Source organism: Lampetra fluviatilis, chromosome 7, assembly GCF_964198595.1.
Source record: "Lampetra fluviatilis chromosome 7, kcLamFluv1.1, whole genome shotgun sequence".
Taxonomy (NCBI): domain Eukaryota; kingdom Metazoa; phylum Chordata; class Hyperoartia; order Petromyzontiformes; family Petromyzontidae; genus Lampetra; species Lampetra fluviatilis.
In genome coordinates this window covers 3,340,715-3,364,113 of record NC_136281.1, presented here as the reverse complement: position 1 = coordinate 3,364,113, position 23,399 = coordinate 3,340,715, and positions in this window count along the sequence as shown.

The following is a 23,399-nucleotide window of genomic DNA, read 5'->3' as shown; positions in this document are numbered from 1 at the left end:
TCGAACCACAGCAACGGCTCGCTAGTAACATACAGAACTAAAATACTATACCGCGGCTTGGCGTTTATTGCCAGTGGTCGATAACTATCAACAACTTTACGTATTCGTGACTAGGCGACGTTCCAGAGCAATGTCCTCTGTTGGCCTCCTCTCTGGAGAATGACGTTTTGGAAAAGCGTCTTTCTTTCTGCAATGAAGGCGTGGTGTTTTCCCGAAATGTCGCTTATTATGCGTGTTTATTTTAAGTCCAATATTATGAACGCATGTGTTGAGTGTTATCTACGGTAGTTTACATTTTCAGTGTACAGAAATACTACCTACTACACAACACCATCTCATACACTCAGCCAGACGACAAAGACCCTCCTTGTAGCCTATACAGGCTGTTGGGGGCAAGTGCTATCTGTTAACGAGCACATACGAAGGTCAGCACGGCACACGAGGCGGCCGCCTTTGTATCCCTAGTGGTGGCGATGTTGAGAACACAGCACAACGCATGGGATACTCATCCATACAACAAAGGAAAAGATCTGCGTTTAGCCTCAACAGATTGTTGGGGCAAGTGCTGTTTAACACTCACTCATGCGCACAGCATTAGCAAAGCAGGGATATATAAATACATCTCCCTCTGATAATATGTCGACGAGGATGCCTGCCAATTTCCACACAACGTGATTTTGGGGACGGTGTGGTGATATGTTCTCTCTGCGGGGTCTCATAACACGAGCTGTTGGTTGTTTGGACGCTTCTCTCTCTCTGGCTCTTCGCCCACTAATCAGGCAACAAAAAAAACCCACAAAGCTCAGCAGACAGAGAGGGGAAGTCGACCGTTTCGCCGTCGCCTATCATCGGCGTTGCCAGAAAAGCAAAGAGTAATTACCGCTGTCGCAGCCATGCAGAGTGTAAACAAAATGCAAAGCCGCATCCAGCATTGGCAACTGGCGGCTTATTGGATGGAGCTGTTACTTTCTTTGGAGCTCCTCCGGTCAGTAGCTCTGGGTGTCATTTGCACCGTTGCTGTTGGGGGGCGGGGGGGGGGGAATAATAAAAAAGAATGGCTCACCGTTGGCTCGCCACCAAGGGTCAGGTGAACGTTCATGCACAGCGGCATTCTGGCAGGGACGTTGCCAATGAATGTCCACATCACCCAGAATGGTTGCGAGGTCGAGTGACAAAAAGGTTAAAAGAAATAACACCCGATGATTTGTTGGGGCAATCGGTGGTATTTTTTGTTAAACAGTACAATGTTAGAAACAATGTTTCGATTTAAAGCTTTCGTGACTGCAGGGATTCATCTTCTTGGTTCTTTCGGTAAAGTCACGTAGAAGGGAAGTAATAAAATAATAAAAATAAAACATAATAAAACAATTCTCACGACGTTTCGGCCACAACGCAAGTAGCCGTCCTCAGGCGAAGAATGAAACACCACCAAGCTCTAACCCAGCTTAAATATACGCTCCAAGCTTGGTGGTGTTTCATTCTTCGCCTGAGGACGGCTACTTGCGTTGTGGCCGAAACGTCGTGAGAATTGTTTTATTATGTTTTATTTTTATTATTTTATTACTTCCCTTCTACGTGACTTTACCGAAAGAACCAAGAAGAAGAAACAATGTTGTCACCTCCACCTCTCATAGGAATGTGCCAGAATCCGTCAGAGCTCGGGGTCTAATCTGGTTTGAGTCTGTGTGATGCTTGGATGGGTGATGACCAAGCATCGACAACACGTGTAGCTGCCACTGTGTGCTGTAAAGGGCAGTCCAGCAAAAATCCATTCTTGCTCTGAACTTCTCACACCTTCACAAACATGCACCAACCAGCGTGGTGAAGTATGGTCCAGTTAACCTAACTACTTGCTTGCACAAATAGGCTGTACTGCACATGGTTATCCATGTGTTATGTTACACAGTATTTGTAGTCATTACATTTACTGCAGTGTACAAAGTCCTGTATATCGCCAAACGTTTTGAAATTGGGTTATATAAAGTAAGCAAGATTTGTTTTTGGATTATGCCACGTGGTTAATTTTACGTCTAAATTATTGTCATTAAAGTCTCCACGACCCGACCAAATTGCCACATTCACAAAGAAAAAAATGTATGTGCCAATAGAGCTCCTAGCTGGTGGATAAAGATTATTCATGACTGAATTTGATACCAGGTAGTGAAATCAAGATGTTGGCTCATTCTACAATTGATCAGGATGTGGTTCAAGATGTGCTTTTGTGGTTCTGTGGGGTCTTTCACTGGGAAACCTTTGAGCAGATGTTCCTCTGTCAGGAGGTAATTACTTTTCTAAGTGACTTGACTGACAACATAATTGGGATATAATTGGTGACAAATGTAAAATAGGGGCCTGACATGAGGTGAGTGAGATACGTTTTCAGTGTTGTACCCACCAAATAGATCCTTGTTGTTGGTTTCAGCGTGGAACTTCCCACTTCGGGTCCAGGCCTCCCCATTTACTTACATTCCTTCTTTTAGTTGCTTCTGTCCAGTAGCAGCCTCCAAAATCTTTGATCTCATCTCACCATATTTTTCTCTGGCTTTCTCTGATTTTTTTCCCCTCTATTGGTATCCACTTTGTAGTCACTGTTGTCCATATCTCATCAGTTGTTATCATGGCATGGCCTGCTCATTACCACTTGATTTCTTTTGCAGTATCTATCCACAGGCCTTGAAACCTTAGTTGGGTAACTATATCGGTAGGTTAGGGATAATGAAGGGGGTCTGTAAAGTCACCATCACATGTCATTCACGTGGCTGAAGCACAGCTCCAAAATCACTGCGGTTTGTTTTTAAGCTGCAATAAAAGCAAAAGTTAAATATTGACAGAATTATAATTGTAGCGCGTTTCAAAAAGGTTTCCACAATTTAAGTGGTCGTTAAATAAATATTGTGGAAAAGGCACGTGTCAGGCTCACGCATGAATTATTAATGCAACTGAGGCGAGGTTCCAGTGACCATCTGAAATGGGAGTCTAGAGGTCAGGCAGGGGCCCCAGCTGATGTATAATTCCGGCTGCTGCACAGCTACGCAATAGAGGCACTGGGGTCGCGCACTGCTGCAGAGCAATCTGCCATGGAGGGACGAACCCTCTTCAACCCACGCTTCGGGATGGACCACCTGGCTCACCAGTCGGCCTGACTCAACACATCCTCTCCACGTGGATTTATTACCGAGCACCACAACCTGTTCCCGCCAAATGACATCGTTATGGGCTGTTTCATTTCCTTGCAAGATGTGCCAATGTAAGGCAATACATTTATTTTAGTGTGATAGCATTGGTGGTTATAACACATAGTTTCGAGCAAAATATATCATGCTGGGATGAACATGTCTAGTATTAATAAATGGTTTCAGCTTTTAGAAATAGCACCCACTTTTATGCTGGAGACTCAAAATACAAGATAAAGTAAAAAAAAAATCTCAAAATTCAAATATGAGGATATCGGCTTCAACAGCATTGTATCTACAATCCTCTACTACATGTCCAACGGGCTGAAATACCCTAAACATATATCTGCCTTGCCTGCATTCTATACAAGCTTGGATGTGGGTGAATATGGGTGATGCTCTCCTTCTTAGTTCTTTCGGTAAAGTCACGTAGAAGGGAAATAATGACGTTTCGGCCACAACGCAAGCAGCCGTCCTCAGGTGAAGAACAGCCTTGTCACTGCCGACAGACCTGTTCTTCACCTGTTCTTCACCTGAGGACGGCTGTTTGCATTGTGGCCGAAACGTCATTATTTCCTTTCTACGTGACTTTACCGAAAGAACCAAGAAGATGAATCTCTGCAGTCACGAAAACTTTAAATCGAAAAATGGGTGATGCTGTGCAGAGTCAATTGTGAAGCATGGCAGGTTGAGTGGAACACGGTAGGAAGCAGAGGTCTCTGACGGTGGTATCAGGAATATGGGGCATCTTGGCGCGATCTGCACGTACCTGTATATTGATTCTGCTGCAGCAGCGGTGAGTGCATGAGCCGAGCAGTACCGATGCTTTTACCTTTTGGTGGTGCCCCCACATTGAGGAATGTCCCCTGTGTGACCCATTTGCTAACTTTAATGGGCCCATGGCCTCAAACTCGGCCAGCTGCCTTTACGGCATTAATAATTTACAGTGGGGGATTTTATTATTTTATAAAGGCTGAGGTTTTTACTCTACATAGTTAGATTTTAAGATTATAAAATATCAGGAGAAGTGTGACCTCCTCAGGCTTGATGAGAAGCAATTCATTGATGGACATTTCAAGGAATATATTATATTTGCAGTTACTATAAGAAGTATATGAGGGATTAGGTTTCAGTCCTCAAACAATTCTAGCCTTGTCACTGCCTACCTCTAAATGATACATGTTAATTAAGTGAAAAATGTTCTATGGGACGGCTGGTCACAACATTGTAAATATTTAGCAAATCAGAACAAATTTCATTAAAATTTCCGGTTTAGTCAAAGACAATTTCCTGGCGGTGCAAGAGTAAGACAGTTTCAGACAGTTTCAAGGTTGCTAGGCTAAACCTGACAATGATACGTTGGATGTGCATCCCGTGCACGATCATTGCAGATTGCTTAAGTGGCGACAACCTCTGCATGCCAGCGACCCCAGCGCTGCAGCGGAGAAGAGATACAGTAATCAGTCTGGCTTCAAATAGAGAGACTGTGGAAATATGGAAATGTGGAGCACTGAGGAGGTGAAAATTCACCAATCATAGCCACTTGCTCATTGCCGCAAGACCTGGCCCTGGCAGGGCATCGAGAAGCAATTACGCACTGCCTGTTCCGACTACCCTCACGACACGCGCCTGTTGAACATCTTCACATTTATCGTATAAAATCGACATTTTTTTCTGAACCACTTTCTGCAAAAGCATTCCCATTTAATGAAGGTGAGACGCTCTACTCTTTCACTTAAAGAAACAAAAACTTGCTGAAGTTTCCAGAATGGAAACCTCAGGAGCAAGACTTTAGTGTCCTTTAGAGTTGTGCTGAATACGTATTTTTTTCTTTCCTTATTCTATAAGGCCACAACCACTTTTGGAAATGACATGCGGCCTCCACAAGCTGATGAACAATGGAGGCTCAAGGACTGCTATGCATTTCCCTTCCAAAATCTTCTGCAAGCCAGGCACTGTTCAATCAAATATATATATAACTACCTTGAACCATTCAATGTCACGTGGAAAAACAACAAAGATATTTATATGGCATGCGGTTCGGCATGATGTCCGACGTTTTCCTCTCCGTGCTAGGAGCTTTTTCAGACTTCTTCAGGAACTAAAATTAATTTCCCGAGGAAGTTCCTAGCACGTGGACCGAAACTATAGACATCATCTCAACGACTCGTGGCACAACACAGCAGAAAGCCTGGCTTATGATCAATGTTGTCTTTTTGCATCGCTCCTGTAGATGTCACTGCACTGCGCATTGCTCCGTCGTTAAAAGCGCCTCAAGATGACCAGGTGGATTAGGGCACTTTGATGTGGTCTGTGATGTTTGCACGCACGACAAAACCTTGAGGAAACCGTTCACACATAGCACCGGCATGAATCACACATCATCAAGGTACACTAAACGCGTGCAAAAAACAACTCTCCCATAAATAGATGGAACCTTTGTTTAGACAATGGATCATTCAAACCCTTTATTGGTCCTCTGCATTCAAAAACGTGATCAAAGGATATGCTGTTTCATGTACAATTGTATATGTATGTAAATTCCATATGTTATAACTCTGCATATACTGTATATTTTGTATTTATAACAAATGTCTGTCCACGTTCCTTTGTTTTTGTTCATTATATTTTTGTCCATTTAAGTTCATGTGCTTGCTCGCTCTAAACGCTCATGGTCGCTCTCCTGCCTTGCTCCTCTTTCTATTGCCAAACTTGACCAAGCATCCTCACATCTCTGCTTCGCTTAGCGATGTGTGCACTGAAGTCTCCCGTTGTGGTGGTTTAGTGAGGGGAAAAGAAACGCTGCTAAACAAGACAAAGCTCAGCCAGGGCATTAAGGCCATTATCTCTGCTTCATGTCTCTTTCCATCTCACATTTGCCCTTTGCAGCAACGTTGAAACAGCCCTTAATTAATAATAGGTTAATAAAATGCCTCATCGGTATTCTTTAATTCATATTGCTGCTTAAAATAAGTAATATAAAAAAAATTTAAACACGCTTTTATGAAATTTACTAATAATTGCAGAACTCCACGACTCCAGGAAATGGCCCGAAGCTTTCCATAACATAAAGGACCGTGGTCAATTACAGCCAACGTCAGTTTACCGTGGACAATTAGACCCAAGCAGAAACATAATATATAAAAAATTATGTTTAAAAATATATATTTTTATGATAGAATATAGTATTGTCATCAGTATGACATAAGTATACCAAGTTTACAGTCGATGCCACATTGGGAAGTGGATTAAAATTGAGTTACAATATTTGAGGATACGACGACGACAACTAACAGAGTGAGTTAATAAAAAGCATGTAATAAAAATCGGACACATTCGACCACTTTTGAGTCGTGACATAGTCAACACGGTGGCATATAGCATAGTATCGACAAGGCTCGAGTATTGCAACTCACTACTCTACGGAACGTCTGGCAAAAAAACCCATTACCAAGCTGCAGCGTGTACAACAACACTCTCTGGCACGTGTCGTGACGGGTATTGCAAGATCCGACCCATGTGCGTCCAGTGCTCGCTGAGCTGCGTTGGCTTCCGGTTGCCAAACGAACACGTTGTGAGGTCGCACTCGTTGCTACAAACGAAGCACAGTCACCTTGCTACTGGTAGGAACCTCCTGGTTACACCAGCCCACAGGGGATTATTGTGTCCGTCCGTCCGTCGTGCATCCAAAAATGGGAGGGGTGGGGCTGGGTGGAGAGGGGTGGGGAAGGGTGGGGAGGGGAGGGGCTGGTCACCCCGTGTTGCCCTTATAAAACTCAAAGTTTAACCTACTCACGCCGGCTTGTGCCCACCCTCACAGTCGGGCATATTTGCGGAATACACCACGCCGCCGTTGACCCTGGCCATTGACCGAGCAACCCAACGTTCCTACCAGCTTCCTTTCGCAGGAATGTGTTAATCTCGTCAAGGAACATCAACCATCCGGTCATCCTCGCAGCGGCTTTTGCTAGCCATCGAATGATGGTTCGCTGCATCGTGCGGTTTCAGATGCGCTTCTTTAGAACTGATTCGTGTGTTTATCCAGTTGTCCTTTCCCGCACCTCCTGGTTAGCACGGTTGGCTACGTACGGTGCGAAAGAAGACATACATGCAAGCAAAGCGTTTCACAATAAAATGTAGAAATTTGTTTTTTTGTACGATTCTAAAAACCATTATAACTAGCATCCAGGACATACCTCGCTTCACACACAAATAACCTGGGACGGGGACGTTAGTCTGTGAAAATAAGAACCCCAAGGTGACGACTGTGTATGTGTCATTACGTCTGTGTCCTCTGCACTATTGAATGACATTAATCCTCCGGTCAAACCTCAGCCAATAATCCTATGATGCTGTTCAAGCTTATCTGCCAGAAGTGCTTCCCATAACACATTGCAAGTCTCCAGCCTGGCTCCCCTGAACAATTAAATAAGTCCTTCTGGCTGCTAATTCTCAGTTGTCACGCCCAATTGTCAAGTCAAAGGACTCCTTGAGGCTAAGCCTAAACATCAACTACGTTGTTGTTACATCTTTTAAACATGTTGTTTTGTTTCTAAATGTGAATGATGTAGATTCAATGGTTATTAATTTCAATGACAACTTTTTCAAAAGCCAAATCACTAATCCATTTTGAAAGCGCATTATGCCACGTTTCTGCACCGAAAGCATTTGTTTACTTTGCAACTGCAGAGGCGGAAACGCGTTCACGAGGCTTACTTCGTGAGATGTTGGCACGCTACGTTGTTGTTTTTATTATTTTATACGCTTTTTTAACTCACTCTGTCTGTTGTTGTCGTTGTTGTATCCTCAAATCTTGTATCTCAATTTTAACCCACTTCCCAATGTGGTATCGACTGTAAACTTGGTATACTTATGTCATACTGATGACAATACTATATTATATCATAAAAAATAAAAACACATATTGTTTTAAACATAATTTTTTATATGCTATGTTTCGGCTTGGGTCTAATTGTCCACGGTCAACTGACGTTGGCTGTAATTGCCCACGGTCCCCAACGTTATGGCAAGCTTCGGGGTCACTTCCTGGAGTTCTGCCATTACTAGTACATTTCATAAAAGCGTGTTTTTTTAAAGTGTTTCTAAATATAACTTTTTTATTATAGGAAACAGTTGTGGACCAAACTCGACTGGAGAGGTGAATGATGTCTGCACAGCTTGAGCGCTCTATTACAGATGTGATTGACATCACCCAACAGCAGGGGCTGCAGATGAGGGATGGGACCTCAGCAAGTTCTAAGCAGCAAGTGAGCACACACCTCTCTGGGTTGACACACCATCCAGCCTTCAGTCACCCTCCAAGCCAAAAAAAAATCCCATGACAATTCTGCAAGTCCTAAAGGTCAAGTATAAACACCTGCTTCGGATATAGACCCAATGCTTTCAGGGTCACTGATCAATTTGATTGCTTTCACCTCATTCAAGTTTTATGGTGCTGCACTGTTTGCTTGACTTTTGTCGGGTAAGGATATGGTGACGTGTTGCAATAAACCCCCACTCTAAAGTACCGTCATGCACTGACCTGAAACATTGAGAAACAATCTGAAATAGTGGAGAAAAATATGTTTGGTGGTGTTATGCTCTTGGCAAATCTTTGAATCGGAGTGCCATTCGTTAGTGGCAGTACGCCCAACTCATCTCCAAATGGGGCATCATTATGTTTGCTGTTTGAAATCACAAAAGTGAACTGTGGAACTCGCGGAAGGAGCTGACAGCAATTTCTGCTGGAATTCCAAAGTGGAATTTAAATGTGCTTTTTTTTTGTCTGTTTTCATTTGTGCGTCATGAATAATGGAAGGCGTCGGGCAGTGGTGGCCGGCAGGAGTTTGCAGCACGTGATTGGGTGCCGTGGCAGCTGTGGGGACGAGGCACCACCGCCTGCACCTCGGCTCGCAAAATTAAATTTCCCTTCACAGGCAAGACCGAAGAAAACGAATTCAGCTGCCAAGGCAATCTGTCTCGTCACTTAATGTCAAGCACTTCAAAGCCTGCTAATGAGATGTAAGCCTCGTTTTTACATTAGATTTCAATTCTGCAATAAAATAATTTTCAGCATGAAACCCATCTCTGCAAAATATGAGAAATTTAACAAGGCTTGCATACAACCAATTATATTTTAGCTTTCAAAATGTTTCAGCAGCGCACACATGCACAGACATACGCCGCATACTGTACACAGAGGCAAGGCGTGCGATGTACTCACATCGCGGACATCACCTATGTGGCAGCATTGTGCATGTCACCGAGTAATAATGCCGGCTCTAGCAAGGCACGGCGTGCGATGGCACCGTCATCGCGGACACCCTGTAGGTGGGTGTAGTACCAGCCCTAGTGAGGGCTTGGTGAGCGCTGGGATAGCGCTCAGTGGCACCACGCGTGGCGTGCAGTGCCGACTCCTACCAGAGGGAGAGTGTCAGCCCAGGGACAGGGTTACCCTGGCCCATGGCACTCTGGTTGACCCCGACGGCACGTGATCGGTAAAGTCTACAGGGGGGCCCCCAGATCGGGGCTTTGGGGTGGTCACGTGTCCGGGGAAAAAGTGGGCGGGGCCAAGGGCGGAGCCGGCCCTGACGCGGGAGCATAAAAGCCGGGTCCACGCAGGGACCCCGGTCGTCGTTGCTACCGTCATCTGAAGATCTACGTTTTACGTCAAGCAAGGCCGTAGCCATGGAGTCAACATTGGGGGAGACCAAATCTTCCAGGGTGTCTGAGGGTTCCAACCCTGAAAAAAAAATCTAAATTTGTAAAATAATTTCCTGCCTAAAATATTAAAAAATTCACTAACACATTGGATGGACTTTTTATTTATTTACAATAATGTCGAATAGTACATTGTATTACATTAATCTGTTTTTACTTTTTTCACCATTTTTTGTTTCATTGTAGGCAATAGCAGAGATTATGGATTAATCATATAAACAGAAATCTATGCATTGATTTATATGAAGGCAAGTCCAGATATTGTGGCCAAGGTTTAGCAAATTGTTGTTTTTATTTACATAGCATAGCAATAAATTGTTTTATCCCAAAATATTGGGGGGGACATTTTGAGCCTATATGAATATTTACGGCCTTGATGTCAAGAAGAAGCCTCCAACACGTGGTTCAGGACCCGAGCCGGGGTCCGGTCCGTTGTAGCTATCTCCCAGTGTGTTAGTGTAGTTATCCGCGTGGTCCAACACCCTAGGCTGTTATCTGGTAAAGGGGCAACTACCCCTTTGTGCATTCGTGTTGGTGTAATAAATGTGTTGCCTCTAAGAAGTACGTCTGCGACTCTGTTGGGCCCTATACACTTGTGTGCGGAATGAAGAGAGTTACACTAAAGGCAACATTCAAAATAAAAGCATGAGATTGGACGTCAAAGCCTGTGATGTGGCATAAAGGATCAGGCATGTACAGAAGAAGAGGATCTGGTGAAAATAGCAGGGCAGGAGAAATGTGGTGTGGTAAATACCTCCGGGAAGCCATTATAGAAGACGGAGAGCGGGTAGTAGACCGTATTGCCACCTTAGTCAAATATGGTGGATCCACGCACGGTGATCCAACCCCCAGATGTTCTGTTTGTCCAGGTGGCACAATCCCCTTGTCAATAAACATGTTTAATGTTTAAATTAATATTAATGTTAATGTTGACATGCAGGCAAAAATGGTATTGGTTGTGTCTGGTGAGGCTTGCATGTTACTTTTACGAGTTCTTCCATGATAATAGGTTTTTTTCCGGAAACAAAACAGGTGTTAAGATGTTTAAACACCAAACTTAAATATTTGACAAGGAATCATGTCTGCATTAACCACAATGAAACACCGTTTGAGACGAGGCTCAAAAGAAAGCTGGCTTTGGTGTGGACCAATCAGTTTCCAAGGACAATGCACATCTTATCAAAGTATGTTTTTTTTTGCATTTTGACCACAATCATTGTGGTTAATGCAGACATGATTCCTTGCAAAAGGTTTAAGTTTGGTGTTTTAACATCCTATCACCTGTTTTGTTGCCGGAAAAAAGGGGGAAAACCTATTCTCATATTTTGGTACTAGCAAAGAAGATCTCATGATGAATTCTCCAATTGTAACATATCCAGTATTCTTTACTGCACTTCGATGATACATTTACGGTGCATGACTTACATGCGGGAAAGACACCGGAAAATAACATCTGTGTTCAGGCGACAAGCGTAGTGAATGTGAACAAATGTTCGCGTTGGCCCGTGATTAAAGTGATCGTTCTCGTGTGGGTTTTCAGTCACAGCCACGGCACCATCGTGATCAAAGAAGCTCATACAAAACGTGGCTGTAGCGTATCAATAGCCCGGTAAAGCGTGATGGAATCGTATATCATCATTGACCTTTATTCCTTTTTCATATATCGCGCACGAGAGTGACGGTTAACTTTGTTACCCATCACACAACACAAACCGCAACATACAATTTTACTAACGTCCAGATTACTATTTCACAATAACACATGACATGTCATTATTTGACGTTCTGGCGGTATTTTGGCGAGTCTAACAGGAACACTGGGAATCGGAGTCGAGATGTTATGTGTGGGTGCAGTGTGCAATTGTATCGGCTGCTGAGACCGAAGCCCTATTGATTTTTTGTTGTTGGTTAAGCACACACCCCCGGTGTCCTAAGAAGCAAGCCAGCTGACGTCAACCCACTAAGCATCGTCGTTATTAGGCAGTGACGGCAGAATCACGAAAACAGCATCCAGAGCGTTAACAACACAGCTTAGGTAATCCATGAAGCACGGACCTTAATAACGGGTGACGCGCTTCTTCGTCTGAGCCCTCCCTTGCTTTTAATGACGGTTGCTTCAGAAAAGGTCAGAATAGTTTTAACCCCAATCAGTACTCTTTTACACCACAATGCCCAGAGGAATCGTATCTCTTCATTAGAGATAGAGAGAGCGAAAGGAAACCCAGTACACATTTCATCCAATCCTCGATAACACAAAGAGTAATATGGGCATACTCGTCATGGAACCAGGACATACGTAGTGTTAATGGTGAACCTTTCCACGGAATTCATGCCCCGTGTGAAATATGAACAAGAAAAAGAACACGGTCTCAACATAGGTTTCAACATTTCTTTGCAGTTATTTATAACTCCTTGGCTACTTGATTGGAGGACTGATTGGTGATGCACAGGAACAGCGCTGAAATCGCCTGCTAGGTCTGAAGAGCCTCTCAATGTCAGCACTATCCAGGAGGAACAAGTGTTTAGGTTTTGAAAGCCGCTGGGCCAATCTCATAGGATCAAAGCACACATCTCAGGCCTGAAGTAGTTCTATTCAAATGAAAAAACTTAACACGAAGATAATTTGGCATCAACTCAAAGCACACAGCAAAGATGCGTCTGTTGGGGACGCATGGAGTGGAGGCTGTGTTGATTTACAAACCCAGAGCAGAAGGCAATGCCATCAGTGGTTCGTTATCGATTAATTTGGTATTTGCTGAAAATGCAAAACACATCCTCACAAGTTGGCTCTCATCGAGCATTTTGTTACAGCTCATCAAAGTCCTCGAGATCAATTGCCTGTTTTCATAATACATGTGAAGCAGAGGAGTGTTTAGAAATCTACTCTGGCTTTGGGAAAATCACCCGGTCATTAAGTGAGTCCTCGGCTTAACACGCGACTCTGTACCAAGCCACGTTCGACTCTCGATGACGACCGTCTAAACACAAGAGCTCCCTTTCAAGATAACACAATGTGTTTCTACACAAACTGAAGTCTGTTAACTCTGCTCTCCCATAACCAATAGCAATTCTGTTTTAAATGGCCGGAAAGGTCTCTTTTCAATGCCCGCCTAGCGTACGGGTAGGTGGGTACAAAAGCCACGGTGTTTTTTTCTCAGCAACCATTAACGATGACAAACGTGAGGGAGGCTGGATCCATAAACAAACACGAGACGGAGGCTCTCTGGCGAGCGAGTGGCTGTACAGTGCTCGCAGCACTGCACGGTTTGTTGTTCGCTTGCAATCCCCCGAAGCAGTGCCACCGCTGCCGATCCCTCCGGAATGTGACTGACACCTTGTAATTGCTCCTTTATCATGCAGCAAGAGCAGCCTCATTATCACTTTCCGTGCCTTGTTCACAAGCGTTCGCCAGACGCCTTATTTCAGGCAAGAGCCATTTGGCGAGCTCTCTAAAGCCACAAAGGGGTTGAACAAAATGACACTGGCAATAGCTGCTAGATCATTGGTGGCGTAAGAGGTGCACTTCCGTTAGGTGCCCCCTTCCACACATGCAGGGCCCTCAATGGTATTCGATGCACTCAGAATATGTAACTGCAACAAAAGTAATTTTCGGAAACTTTCCAAAGTGATAAAATGTGTTCGCTGTGCATTCAGTACAGTTCTGAGATGTGTTCTCTTGTGCAAGAAGCAATAATTTTTTGTTCACGTATATATTTATTAGGTGCTAATTACGCACCCTACATGACTATATTGTCTTACTCTGTAAAAATGGCTGTGAAAACATGGCAATTGGATAAATTATCAGCTCTGAAGCAAAGCAGAACTTGGAGATATAATAAAGCATAAACTTCACACACATGCATTCAATGATCCTCATATAGCCATAATAATTGGTACAAAGAAATTACACCCCATTACATTTTCCACTTAAGATAGTCAACGTACAGGATCCACTTAAAAATACAACGCCAAACTACTTGCGTCCATAATTTATGGAACATGTTCTACAATAAGCACATTCCACGACTAGATTCTACTGAATTTTTCAGTTATGGAAAATTAGCACGCATTACCAAATCAACCAAAACGTAACTCGTACTGACAAGGAGAGTTTGCCAGGAGATGCATCCTAAAATAAATAACATCTGGCACTGGCCATGCAGCCTATTAAGCACTGGAGGAGCGATGAGACGCCGAGGCTGTGCAGAGTGTTGATTAAACAAATGATGGCATCGCCCGCATGGCACTTGCCAATTCTTGGAACTCTTCCCCCGCCCGGCCACATCGCATGCCGAGAATGAAACGGTGACGGAGCCCGGATACGAATCGGATGGAGACCTCTCCCCCCCCGCCACCCACGTCCAGAAATATAGTATCCGCAAGTGGGGATGGAATTGCTTTGGAAAATGATGTGCTCAAACAAACAAACCTACGTTTGTAAAAGGTAAATCAGAAGAATGAATACATAAAGCACAACGGTAACATTGAAAGCATTCACAGGACAGCAAGCCTCACTATGTCGCCTTGAGAATGGAGCAGGGAACTAGCGTTGGTTAATATCGAACAAAGACAAAGATACAGCAGTGTAGCCTTCAAAGACTGTAGGGGCAAGTGCTGTTAGCGAGCACCTATGAAGGCTGCCACGACACGCGAGGGGGTGGGTGGCCAGCACAACGCCCGGCCGCATTTGTCTCCCCAGTGGCGATGTTTACACACCGCACCAGGGACTCATTTGAGGCTGAGTCGACCTAGGGGAGGCCCAGGGCCGGTTCAGATAATCGTCACTGGTGTTGACCGTGAGCAGAAATCGAACCTGGGTCGCCGGGATCGTAGCGCAGCGCGCTAACCGCTACCAACACTACCGCTCCCCACACACGCACTCAATGAATACACACGCTTCGTGCACACAATGTGTACAAACCCACATATACACGTACATCCGCACGCTGGGTTTGCAATCCATCAAAGCCCTGTTGGGTGGTGCCTGTACCGCGAGGACACAATTCGTCCGCCTCCTCCATCACCGGCAACGTCGCTTGCTGTGGCTTCTTTGGCAGCCTCTGGGGCAGGCTTCCCACACACGAAGGCATAATATACCAGCCCACCTTTTAAAACGTTAATGCGTGTCTACATCAACTGTGTCTCGTGCTTCGTTTACAAATATTGCGAGAAGGGGGGGGGGGCAATTCTACTCTATTTAGGATTTATATAGCGTCCTTTCCAGGGCGCTCTAAGATGCAATCCGACGGCGTTCAGTGAGGAAGGTGATGGAATGGATGGAGGGACAGGGGATGGGAATGGAGCTGATGTTGCTGGGGTAGGTAAGGCAGAATAAGGTGGAATGTGATGGTGAGTGAGGGTGTCTGATGGGTGCAACGTGGATGAGAGGCAGTGGGGCACATGCGTCAAGTGGTGAAATGGGCATAGATGAGGATAGATGGAGGGTGGTAATGGGCAGAGGTCTGGTGGCCGGACAGTTGAGCCGATGTAGGAGCACAGTGTCGGGCTGGGGGAGAGATGTGGCCAGGTACACATACCTGGTCAGGAATTAGGGTCGGAGGAGGAGGAAGATGACAACGATGGCCTGTTTGATTCATTAGGTTTTGTCTTCTCCACGTTGTTTTTTGGGCGGTAGCTGGTACGCATATTTGATGGATGTACAAGGTTTAAGACTTGAGAAATACTGATCGAATCTTGTAGATTGTATTTATTACTTCATTTTAAAAAGCTGTAATGACTTCAGCAGAACTGAGTCCCTTAGCTTGACTGGTTTTGCTGTAAACTGAGAGCCCAACAGACTCCGAGGGTGAGAAACCTGCAACCTTTTTGCTTCAAGTTCGAGCCATTACTTGACCTCACGAGACATTTGGGGCCGTCCATAAATGACGTCACGCGATTTTGGACGATTTTTGACCCCCCCCCGCCCGTCGTCACACGGCGTCACAAAAAGTCAGACCCCCCCCTCAAATATGACGTCACAAAGCTCTGCCCCCCCCCCCCCCCGTAGGTGCGTGACGTTATTTATGGACGGCCCCTTTACATCAATACGATGTGAAATCTGCCAGCACACGTGACCTCTTTAAACCTTCCAGTGAAATCTCTGCAAACGCAGTTGGTTCTCCAAGGATGCATTGTTCAATAAGCCTCACATGAACACCCATCAATATGAATGTAATCTTTGTTTAAGGAATTGCACAGTCCACCGAATTTATAAATAACGATTTACTTCCTTGATGGTTACAAGTTCACAAGAAAGTACATTGCTCAGTAAGACACGTGGAGTAGCAGTTGTATTTAGATGCACTGAAACGGCATGATATTTCTTCCATGAGAAAAAAGATTCAGTCCAGTATGCCTATATCTAAACAAACAACATTCCCCCTATACAATGATCAAACATTTTAAAGGCCATGACAACAACACAGACTGTAAGATGCACTTCATCCCCTGTATTTTAAAGCAAACGTTGGTGCTGGCCACCCACCCACCCTTCACAGGTGCTCGCTAACAGCACCTCCGATTGGCATGTTTCGCTACGTACGGTGCGAGATAAGTTCAACATAAATACATACATACTGGCTCCTATAATTTGTTAAGGCTACACGGGAGCTCTTTGTCTTTGTGGAAGGCCAGACGCGTATTACTTCATTGACACGAGACATGTTTTGGCTGCGTATTACCTTACGGAGCATATTATAACCCAGAGAACACCGTACGGTTTTCCAATTTTATTAGCCTCCACTACACATTGGCTCACAACAGCCCAAGATCTCTCCATCCTTGACAACCAAAACATTATAACAGTCGCCGCATCACATTCCAACTCGTAATGTATAATTTTGCCCAGTTCCCCATGAGTGAAGATGGAATCCCATCGTGCCTTCTTCAAAATCAGAAAGCCCAATCAACTCAGTCCAATGTGAGTGGTTATGCTCTGGGAAAGCTCCATGTTATAACAGAGGCGAACAAGGCCCCAGCAAGCTGAAACTGAATGCATGTGTAGTTTCCTGCGAGAACAATAACATTTATAAATGCAAATACCAAATGTATTATTCTCTAGTGTACAAATGATTGCCCAGTACCGTAAGCTAGACCATTCGCCGTGTGTTAAAGTTTATTTTCGCTTAATTAAAATTATTGTTACATCATCATTTGTGCATGAATTAGCATTTAACGTGAACAAAATAATCTACAAACTTTACAGGCACACACTGCAAGTCTCTCCCCGGATAGCTCTTGTAAACGTTTTAACACAATCATTGCATTTTATGCGCTGTATATCCTCAGCGGACATAGGCGCATGCAAAATGGTAGCGTACGCAATGCTGCTTCACATGAATATATTAGCGCAGCTCATCCCAAATGCCTCGGCACATGGAGGTGCAAAGAGGCCGTTGGAGCCCCTGCAGAGCCTCGGTGCGGGCGGGCGTGCGCTGGGATGATCTTGGCTCACGTAGCGGCCATCCGCCGCCTCCCAAAGCCTTCAAACTTGCACAGCAATCTCTCTCGTCGCAACCTAGCTCACCCGGAGCACTCTTTCTTTATGATTATTAGTATGGATTTTTACAAGCAAACGCTGCCAATGACTGCTGCAAATATCCATTACCGTGGGTGAAATCTCCGAGTTGAAATAATGCCTCTCTGAAACCCGGCTAAAACTTTCGGTGGGAGCAAATTGCAATAGGAAGACACTTTGCGGGAGACTAAATTGATTGCACATAATTCAGTGTTTTTTTTTAAATATGATTATGAAATGAATCTAAAATAAAATATACGTGAATAATTACGTGTTAATCATGACAATATTACTTCTGAGGCACAATGGTCTATGACTTATACGGGCCGTCTAAAGTTTATTTGGGGGGGGGGGGGGGCCTGCGGAGGAGGTACACAACTGATCGTGTCTTCTATACTTTCAGTGCTTCTCTGATGCCACGATTGTTGGCACTGGGTTAGACCTAAGAGTTTTGCATTCCCACGGAGAGTCCGGCCCCGCTGAACTTATTCCATCGAATTTCCAGATTCCAGCCCTTGGGCACACTTCTCAAACCGCGTCTGGCGTGTAGCGCTCGGCGGATGCAAGAAGCAGTCTTGAGGTCACAGGGTCAAGGTGAAAGCGAGACGCACGTGCTATGTGATGTCGCTCCCTTTGCATCTCGCTTGCAGCCACGCCTGTGTTAAACAAAATACGATGTTGATATCTAAACAATTATGGGTAAGGAAATAGTTTACCAAAGATGATGTTTGTCCAACCGTAGTAATTCCGTCTCGGGACGTTTCGGCAGCCAAACATTAAACCTAATTTCTGCCAGTGCACACGTTCGTTTTCTTGGGTTAACTGCTCAGTCAACATCATATTGGCAAGATCTTTCATTACACACCATTTCTTAGATATTAAGTCAACATATAAACCGCTGGAAATACTATTTTTAAACACACCCGGAGAACGTATAAATACTAGATTAAAAAAACATATTTTAGCTTAAAGTCGTCTAATCTAACACATGTCTTTAATACACTCGTATCAGTAGCTTTTTCAATATAACTTCGTGCCTAAATCCTCCAGCCACATGCAGCAGGCCGGAGGAAAGTGAACGCACAGCTCCTTGGCTCGCGAGGCAGCGCACAGTATCTCCGTCCGTTCTGTTTTTCTTGCTGCTGTTCTCATGGAAACAAGACACCACCGTTTCCAAGCATCATGGAAATATCGCCGTAATAGGCTGGTTGAAAACATCCCTGCATATTAAGGGACACAATTACTGGGGGAGGGACGGCAATTAATCCCCGTCGCTCGTAAGAAGTCAAGGGGGCACCACGCAGAATGCATCTGACCCTCGCCAAGGTGCTCCTGTGCAGTGGGATGAAACGTGCACATTTATTTCAGTGCTTCTAATATGAAATGGGAAATGTTTCTTGCATTCTCACAATCGCAGGCCAGTCAAAGTGCCCATGAAGAGACCAGCTGAAACATTCGGTTGGGGTGTGTCGTAGCCCTGAAGCATTGTAATACTTCTAGATTCAAAGTTTTCGTGACTGCAAGGGTCCATACTCTTTGGTTCTTTCGGTAAAGTCACGTAGATGAAAAATGAAAGTAAGAATAAAAATAATAAAATTAAAATAAGTAAATTCAATCATGACGTTTCGGAGGCAACACAAGCTTCTGTCATCAGGTGGAACAGTCACAGATGTTCCACCTGATGACGGAAGCTTGTGGCTGTTCCACCTGATGACGGAAGCTTGTGTTGCCTCCGAAACGTCGTGTTATAATTTAGTTATTTTCATTTTTTTTCATTTACGTGACTTTACCGAAAGAACCCAAGAGTATTGTAATACTGTCACACAGACGCCACCAAATGTACACTCTCTGCATTCCATTGTCGTTTTGAGAGATGAATATTAAAATATGGGCTGGCTTGAATTTTTTCTTACAGCTTTTCACATGGTAGATGAGTCCGATCCTGGACTTACAAATGCGGTTAGAGATCTTGCAAATGTTGTTATTGTTGGGGGGGTGGGGGTTAAAGCAACCAGCCTTTAAGATCTGCAGTCTTCTCCGTCAGAGGCCTCACACGCCACTCCTCAAAAGTGGACACAGCGTGATGGCACAGGTCTCTCTCCACGTGAGCCTGTCCAGTGCAGCGAGCCCCCAGGTTTGAATGTCTATATTGCATGCTTTGAGTTTATAGCCTTCAACGTGCCCTTATAACGGAGGAATAACGATATCTATTTCGCCGAGATGAAGGTACTGTGTTCGTTTGTATTTAAGAGAACATGGCAACACGTAACAGGTAGGCCACGGGAAAGACCACCATCTCCCATCCGGAGGATGGGTCGGGCCATGGAAACAGGTTTCTGTGCTTCGTTGGCTGTAGAGTACTGCCATCAGAATACTAACTTCACATTACACGCGGTGTACAAAAATCACTCACACGACCGACTGGCCTTACCATATTCAACAAAGGGCCCGATGGTTATATAAGCAACTGCAAAATCGTTGTGGCAGCGTTGACTTAGGTAATTAGTGAGCCGTAACCAACCCCAAGTGCACCAGCCAAAAGGGAATTGACTTTATTATACTGTGAAAAATAAAGTGCAATAGTTTGAAAAGTAGACGCAGTATACATATATATATTTGGGAAACACAAGGCCAATTAAATTGCACTACGTACATTTTTGTAAGTATAAAAATGCAGATAAAAAAAACCTCTCCTAATTGAGCAAAGTAGTATGGCTGAACAGCATGGCTGTTGGCTGACTAATGAGCATATTCCTCACAGATTTCATGTGACAGTATGAAGTGTTGTGTGGTGTTAACATAACGGATGTACAAAATGGTTTAGCACAACAAATTATAAATTTAAATCAACAGTGCACACGCTGGCGTAATATTTATTGAATGTTAGGCACGTGCTGCACTTTGGCTGGCACGGTGTATGTACGATATTCGAACATTATTTGCATTCCTTGAATAAGGGACTGCACCTATCACACTAAGTTGGAAAACATACGGCTCGTTTCATGATAGTTCCCATTGACAAGCGACATTGGAAGTGTCCGTTGATGCCACCATAATTAAACACGGCACAGAGATTAATGACTGCACGTTTGATCGGAAGATAAGGGTAATTATACTGCTGCCGCTTCTGCATGAAGCAGGTGCAATTATTTACTGCCCGGTCTCCGGTATTAATGCGTTCTTATCAGGGCGGAAAATGTATTAATCCTTAAAAAGGATTATACAAGTCATCGACACGTGGTGACACCGTTTACGGCTATGAGCACAATTGCTGCACTGGCATTATCCTTCCGTGCACAATGGGACCGTGGCTTGTTTTGTTTATAGCCCCAGATGTCTCGGAATATTTAATTCATGACCTCTTCTAATCAATGCTAACAGCTGTAAATCAATGTTCTTGAGAATCAGTTTGGAAAGTGATGCTGTTGGTGAGTGTAGTGAGAAAGTATTAAAAGTTTTTGAAGAGTTATAAATTCTAATAAAATCTACGATGTTTAAAATTGCCAATTTACATCTGATTGCATTTATTTTAATGGGTGTTATTTGGTCATGCATTTGCATAATTATTTGTGGGATGCTAATTATTGAACGCTTCAAATGGCCGAAAGCATCAGCCTAAGAGTAAGGATGCAACTGAAAATGTGCACTAATTAAGTCTGAAAATTACATTTGCAGACAGCATATATTCATTAAACTAGACAGCAGTGATGTTCCATTGCTTTGCGTCAAAATAATTAATCCACAACAGAGCCAATGACAGTATGAGGTTTGGAAGTGCATTGTGTTTATATTTAAAAAACAAAGGGCGAACTACCATTCGTAAAATAGCCTGATTTGGAAGAGATTTGTTAAGATGAATAAGTGGTTTTTAAATAAATAAAAAATACCAAGTAAAATCTCAACATTCAATTGTGAACACTAAAAAAAACATGCTCCTGTATAAATACTTCACTTCCACAGCCTGAAAATCCATTCAACCGTCATTCACCACTAAGTGGCGGGTGACGTCACCACGGTTGCTTGTGCCAGACTAGGTACACATTGAGGCCATGTGAACTGTCGAAGGCTCGCTGACAGGTCACGGGACAGACCCAGACTGACTGCAAAATCCATCCACAAACTTCCATCTTACGCAGCAGCACAACACGCAACCAAATGAGCCTCTACTCTACTCTGTCTCGTTAAGACTATTTTCTTTACATATTTAGAAACCATTTCTTCAAGCTGGAATGACACAATGCAATGTGTAACAGTGATATTATCATTTGAATGTCTCCAATATGCCACTTCATGTATCATAAATATGCAGTGTCCTTTATAGACCACGATTTATCTTCTCTCCAAAGCCTTGAAACCCACTTCATGCACTCTCCCGTCTTCATGTTTTAACCCGGATCGCCCCCATTAGACACGGGACGATTCAACCCCTCTATTATTCGATAAATTTTCACCATTCGGTGTCACGTTTCAAGGGCTCCTTTCATCTCGTTTGTGTTGTGCACTTGCATGGTATGTTTTCTGCACTGTAGTCCCTTTCATCAGCCTAGAATACATGTATTTTCAACGCAAGATGCAATTTTAATGGACACATAAATTAATCTTATCCTTTATATACATTTTTATATCGGATATTTCCATTGTACTCTGCAGTTTTTACAAGGTTTTAATAGTCACATTTCTGCAAGTACTTCAGTTGGCTATGGTATTAAATAACATGCCCTACATTTGTATGGGGCATATCATGACACTAACAAGGTTATGATGATGCTAGAAATTACAAATGCTGGTTTCACGTGCACCAAAATAACAAATATGATGAGTAGACGAAAATATAGAAATTTGTGGTGTTACAAGTAGCACAGTTTGGCATCACCGATTAATACCACCTTGCCTCCTTACAGTAGACACTCTCAAGAGTTAAATTTCGACTTAAAGCTTTCGTGACTGCAGGGATTCATATTGGTTCTTTCGGTAAAGTCACGTAGAAGGGAAATAATAAAGTAATAAAAATAAAACATAAGATTTTTTAAATTATTGCATTATTTTCCCTTCTACGTGACTTTACCGAAAAAACCAAGAATAGTCTCCGAGTTGTTGATGATGCAAACAATAGCAAACAACAAAATAGAATTAATTTATTTTTAATTATGTATGTAAAGCATGTCTCTAAAATGTTTTATTAACACGTTGCTAAGCATTCGCAAACTCACACAATCTATAAACAGCAGATCTCCAGTCCGCGCATGCGAAATCCACTGTGGCACTTATATCTCTCCTTCCTCACGAAGTCTGCATATTATATTTGTGTGCAATGGAGTGCTCTACACCAATTTACATTACAGAGCTGCCATTAAACTATAAGTGGCATTGAGCTTCATTGCGGAACAGCAGGCGTGATGACCGGTTCTCATCTTCAACCGCTTAATGCTGCGTTAGGCACGAAAGCATTACCATTGTACAAGGGATTTAAAAGGCTGATGGCATTTAGCAAATCGTTTGCAACAGTCAGTAAACCCTTGCACAGTACCTGCCATCAACTGCATTAACAAAGTTGTTCATTTTGGATTTACGCTTTGCAGTAATGAAACAGAATTACATTTCAAATAAAGGACTCGCCTGCTCCTTCGGACTTGTTTTGGCCCTGCCATTATCAGAATCCTGCACATGTCAATATTCAACCGTACAAAGGACAGCACTTGGAAGTAATATTTAACTCAATGAACACAGAATCGTTATGGTGGCAAAGATTTTTTTAGATTGAGTACACGTTTGCATATGAAATATATTGGTGCGTCGCAGGTGTCCTTTAGAAACCAGTGCATTACAGCCTCGGCATCTCTGATTGTGCCACCCATCGCCTCTCAAAAGCAAGGCACAAATGGGCTAACCTAGTTAACGACTGAACTAGCTTGTTCCGTGCGCGAGCCATGCACAAAGATACAGAAAATAGGCACCTGTTGGAGGCGTTCTATATTTATATTTATCTACAG